The 5,006-nt window shown below is 36.1% G+C and overlaps 1 long non-coding RNA gene across 1 annotated transcript in view; it reads left to right on the top strand.

Moving 5' to 3' along the window:
* The window catches only part of LOC149132070 (uncharacterized), a 5,206-nt gene extending 999 nt beyond the window's left edge, over positions 1 to 4,207 (top strand). Inside the window, exon 2 of the long non-coding RNA XR_016245055.1 lies at positions 3,935 to 4,207. This is a non-coding gene — a long non-coding RNA (uncharacterized LOC149132070). The remainder of the gene's footprint in view (positions 1 to 3,934) is intronic.
* Positions 4,208 to 5,006: the final 799 nt, after the last annotated feature.

The following is a 5,006-nucleotide window of genomic DNA, read 5'->3' as shown; positions in this document are numbered from 1 at the left end:
GGAGAACAATTCTACATAAATAGCAAATCTGTTTCCCGCAATACAGGCCTATTCCTCTCGGTGAACATATTGAAAAATATGCAGATAACATCAAACCAAATTTCACAGTCTTCCGCGTCTTCCAGTGCAAAAGCATAAATTCTCCACAAGAACGTTTAAATAAATAAACATTTTTCATCGAAAAATACAGAACACGTCTTAATCTGCACGCATAACTAACTTTTATGTTTTTACATATTTCAATTCACGATTACATCACTGTACATAAATTCCTTCATTAAACAATTTTTTCGAAACATTTTGTTTGTGTATATATATATATATATATATATATATATATATATTTCATTTCATTTCATTTCAAAGTTTCAGCTCAGAGCTGCGGCCATGCTGATGCACCACCGTGTTGCTACACTGTTATTACAGGGAGCCTCTTACAATATGTGGCACTTGGTGAAGAATGGAGTTTGATTTAGCAACTCTCATTTGCACCTCCTGCCGCGAGGTAGGTTCATCTGGGACTCTCGATAGGAAGAGGTCCAGCTTTGATTTAAAAACTCCTACATCTACTTTGTGCAGATTCCTCAGGCTCTTTGGGAGAATATTAAAAAGCTGTGGGCCCCTGAATCCCAAGCTGTTGCAGTAACTGGTCCTGAAGCGCGATGGCATTGCTGGGATCTTTGGCACTATGCAGTGCCGTCCCGTTCTGGCATTGGTGTAGCTTTCAATGCCAAAATTTGGCACAATTCCTTCCAGGATCTTCCAGATGTATATTACTGCATACCTCTCCCGCCTTCTCTCCAGGGAGTAGAGTCTTAGCTGTTTCAGCCTTTCCCAGTAGCTGACCAGTTGCAAAGAGACAATCTTCTTTGTGAATCTCCTCTGGATTGCTTCAAGGTCTGCTGTTAATTTCAGACTGGTGGGTGACCACAGCTGTGAGCAGTAATCCAGGCGGCTGAGGACGAATGTCCTCCAGAGGATCATCATGGTTTCCTTATCTCTGGTTCTGAATGTTCTCAGGATCCATCCAGCCAATCGTCTGCACTTTGTTGCCATTCTGGTAATGTGCACTTGGAAAGAGGTATCACCACTCATGTCGATACCCAGGTCTCTCACTGATTTAGGCTCTGGGATTGAAATTCCCTGTGGACCAGTGTACTCTGTAAGTTTCATATTCAGTTTTGGACGTTGGTAGCGCAGGGCTTGGAATTTTTCAGCATTAAACTGCATATTATTGTCCTCAGCCCATCTGTAAACTGAGTCCAATTCCTGCTGCAGGTGTGCAACATCACTGGAGTTCTGTATTTTCTGCGAGACTTTTGTATCGTCTGCGTAGCTTGCAAGAGTGGCTATCCGGGCACTTGAAGGCATATCTGAGAGAGCGACTATAAAAAGCAATGGTCCCAAGACAGTGCCCTGTGGAACACCGCTCATTATTTGTGTTCTCATAGAGGTGGCTCCATTAGCCACTACTGCCTGACTTCTATCTTTCAGAAAGTCATGTAACCACTCTCCAAGTTTTCCAGCTATGCCAAGATCACGCAGTTTGTGGCATATCACACCATGATCCACTTTGTCAAAAGCTTTTGCAAAATCAAGGTATATTACGTCCACATTTGAGTTGTTGAGTAACTGCCTCAACACCCAGTCGTAATGTTGTAAGAGCTGGGTCAGGCAGCTCCTACCTGGTCGAAAGCCATGTTGGGTATCACTCAGCAATTTCTTTTCTTCAAGGAAAGCGATCAGTTTTCCTCTGATTATCCTTTCCATGACTTTGCTGATGTGTGAAGTCAGAGAGATAGGCCTATAGTTTTTGGCATCTGCTCTGCTTCCCCCTTTATGGATTGGGCATATTATTCCCTCCTTCAGCTTGCTTGGCAGTCTTCCGTTTGCGAGAAAGCTCTGGGAGAGGATCTGGAGGGGTTTTGCCAGGGCATGCTTACACGATTTAAGGAGGATTGCTGGGAAACCATCAGGGCCAGCAGTTGAGTTTGTGTCCACTTCATGTATAGCTAGTAGTACATCTTCTTCGCTAATGTTGATGTATTCCATCGTAACTGCCTCACTGGTTATAGGGGAGGTAGCAAAGAAGTCCACTGGTTTGTTCACTTGTCTGTGCTCCAATGGAGTGGTGAAGACACTTTTGAATTGCTCATTCAGTACCTCACTGATCCTAGTTGGACTGTCTGTGAGGGAGCCATCCTTTTCGAAGAGGGGTCCAATCTTACAGCGTACTGAGGCTGTTTCTTTTGCGTAATGAAAGAAGGCCTTTGAGTTTGACTTAATATATATATATTCCCCTTCCCTTACCGAAAGCTGAACAGTTATATCCCTTGCGCACAACATTGAAAATAATAACGATAACCAGTTACCTCCCCTTATTTTCTACTAGTGAAGTCATTTATTCGTGAATATCATCACACACAAAATGGACAAGGTTTTGTTCTTAAGAAAATACATATTCAAATAAGTAAATCTTAAAATCATGAATAACAAAAGCGAAACTAGTCGATATATTATGAATTATATTAAAACTATGTAAAGTGTTTGTATTTTGCTTTCTTAATTTCTTATATATATATATACATGAGAGAAAAACGGATTAAGATATATATAAGTAGAATAGACATGATAGGTTATTCCTCGTGTATGATAAGTAGATCCAGAATATAATTTAGAATACTTTTCAGAAATTCATGGTATTAAATAACAGAAATACTTACAGAGAACATCACGTCTTTAATTGTGTAATTATCTTTATAAATTCGACATTTTTTGCATTTTTATTAACATATTGAGTTACAGAAAATAAGTTTGATTATCTGTATCTGGAAGTTAGCCATATATATATATATATATATATATATATATATATATATATATATATATATATATATATATATTGCTAATAATTCCTGCACTTTGCTCTTGTTACGATAATTATTCAAAACCCAAAGAAAACTCAATCATACATGACTTTGAGGCTCCCCCACTACTTCTGATCGTGATCGGAGCCGTACATACATTCAACCATTAAGGTACATGGTCAAGTGGTTAATCTCAAGTAATTGACATTATCTCTGGTATTGAGCATAATATTTGCTTGTTATAATTTTTATCCTGCTTCAGCAACTCAAGGTGGGATCAGTCTCAAATGTAATAGATCAGATTTAAATCATTGATATCCATGTCATAAAAGCAAGGTCTAGAGGGAATGGTAGTCATAATCTTTGATTTCTAGAGAGAATCAAATAGGAAATATCTCATAGTGAACAAAGACAAAAAAAAGATTGACTTATTACAAATGAAAATATACGGCGTTTGTTTTTCATGGGAACATCGTTTCTATTTCTCGAAGATATAGTGCTAATATAGTGGTCATACGATTATGATCGTATGAAAACTATATTAACGATCTATTTCTGAAAAAAATAGAACCAATTTTCCCATGCAGCACGAATGTAATATCCTTTTATGTCAACATATTTTGTAATATCTCCGACTACACAAATTGATGTGAACGTGAGTTTTAAATGAAAAGGGCCTTGTATATGTTTATATCTACTTATATGTGTCTACTCTAAACTTACACATGTATGTCATTAAATTATTGTATGGTACAATATCTGTGTAATAATACAGTATCTGTTTAATAGTTGTTCATTTCAAAACCAACTATCAAAACGACGCTACGGATATATTACTAAAATACTGCAATATAGAATGCTCTTTATAATCATTTGTTGTCTAGGACTAATACCATACGTGAGTAACAATTGTGATCACAAATCATTTATGATCATCCGCAATGTTAACAATGTAATATTACACTTAATATAAAGCTTGATTTACATAATTAAAATTTCCTCTTTAACTTTCATAGCAGAGAGAATTTATAAATATTTAATACAGATTTAATCTGCTTCTTTTCCAGGTCTATTGTTAAAGAAAATTCATCAACGAAATCATGAACGTGTTCGTTAGAGGATTGATAAGCAAATAAAGCAAAGTGTTGTGTGCCGCTACGTAATATTTACGTTCTTTGATATCGTTAGCTCACCGAGTTCTCATTGCAAGCAACTACAATCAAAGGTTTCACTATACATGTGTATCGTAAATATTAGCCATACTATGCAGAAAACAATATTACTTATATTTGATCTTTTAATTTATATATAAACTTTCACTGGAAGTAATTTTAACAGTATATATTGTCCTACGTTACTTTGTAAGTAGTTTTGAATGCATGAACATTTCATCGAAGAACCGTGTGAATCATTTATTAATGATAGTGTATTATCACGAAAACTAATTTAACTTGAATGTAAACATAAAATAATAGATTTGTTGCAAAGTTTCGTAAAAACTTGTAAGATGAGTTCCATATGATTCCACTTGAATTGGCTATAATTCTATGCTACGTTAATCACGTTATACACACTCGTGCAAGCAAGTGATTGTAGGCACTTTCTCAAGACAGGAATAAGCAAAGAAGGCAAGATTTAGTGAAGATGAGCTGAACACCTTTTGCATAAAATTATCACTTTTCTCCAATCCATTGTCAACCACGTAGTGCCCATATTGTAGAATAATCCTCCAACAAAAGGCTTAATCCAAAATAACAGATAGAGTAAAAATAGTTCTTGGAACTTATCTTCTCTCATCATCACTAGTATTAAAAGACCGTTGTTGTAAAAGTGGAAAAAATAAGTAACTCGGACGAAAAAGTTGATTAAAAACTTTTTTTTTTATTTGAAACTATATTCTCTCGAATGCACACAAGCGTACTCATTTTCACCTGCAGACACATGCAGACACTCAATGAAAATTTACAATACCCATTTGCATACAGCAAAAGATGAGAGAGTAAAGTCTCAGCTGCTATTATAGCAAATGCAAGAGCTATAATAGAAATATCAATGATATCATCTGGAAATGTTGAGGTGCATAAACAGCAGTTAGAAACGACAAAAAAATTATCAGAGAAACGTAGAAACTAGATGTAC

The sequence above is a fragment of the Octopus bimaculoides genome, chromosome 18 (assembly GCF_046866305.1).
Source record: "Octopus bimaculoides isolate indiv1 chromosome 18, ASM4686630v1, whole genome shotgun sequence".
Lineage (NCBI taxonomy): Eukaryota > Metazoa > Mollusca > Cephalopoda > Octopoda > Octopodidae > Octopus > Octopus bimaculoides.
The sequence above is the reverse complement of the archived record's forward strand: the minus strand, read 5'-3'. Positions and strand labels throughout refer to the sequence as shown.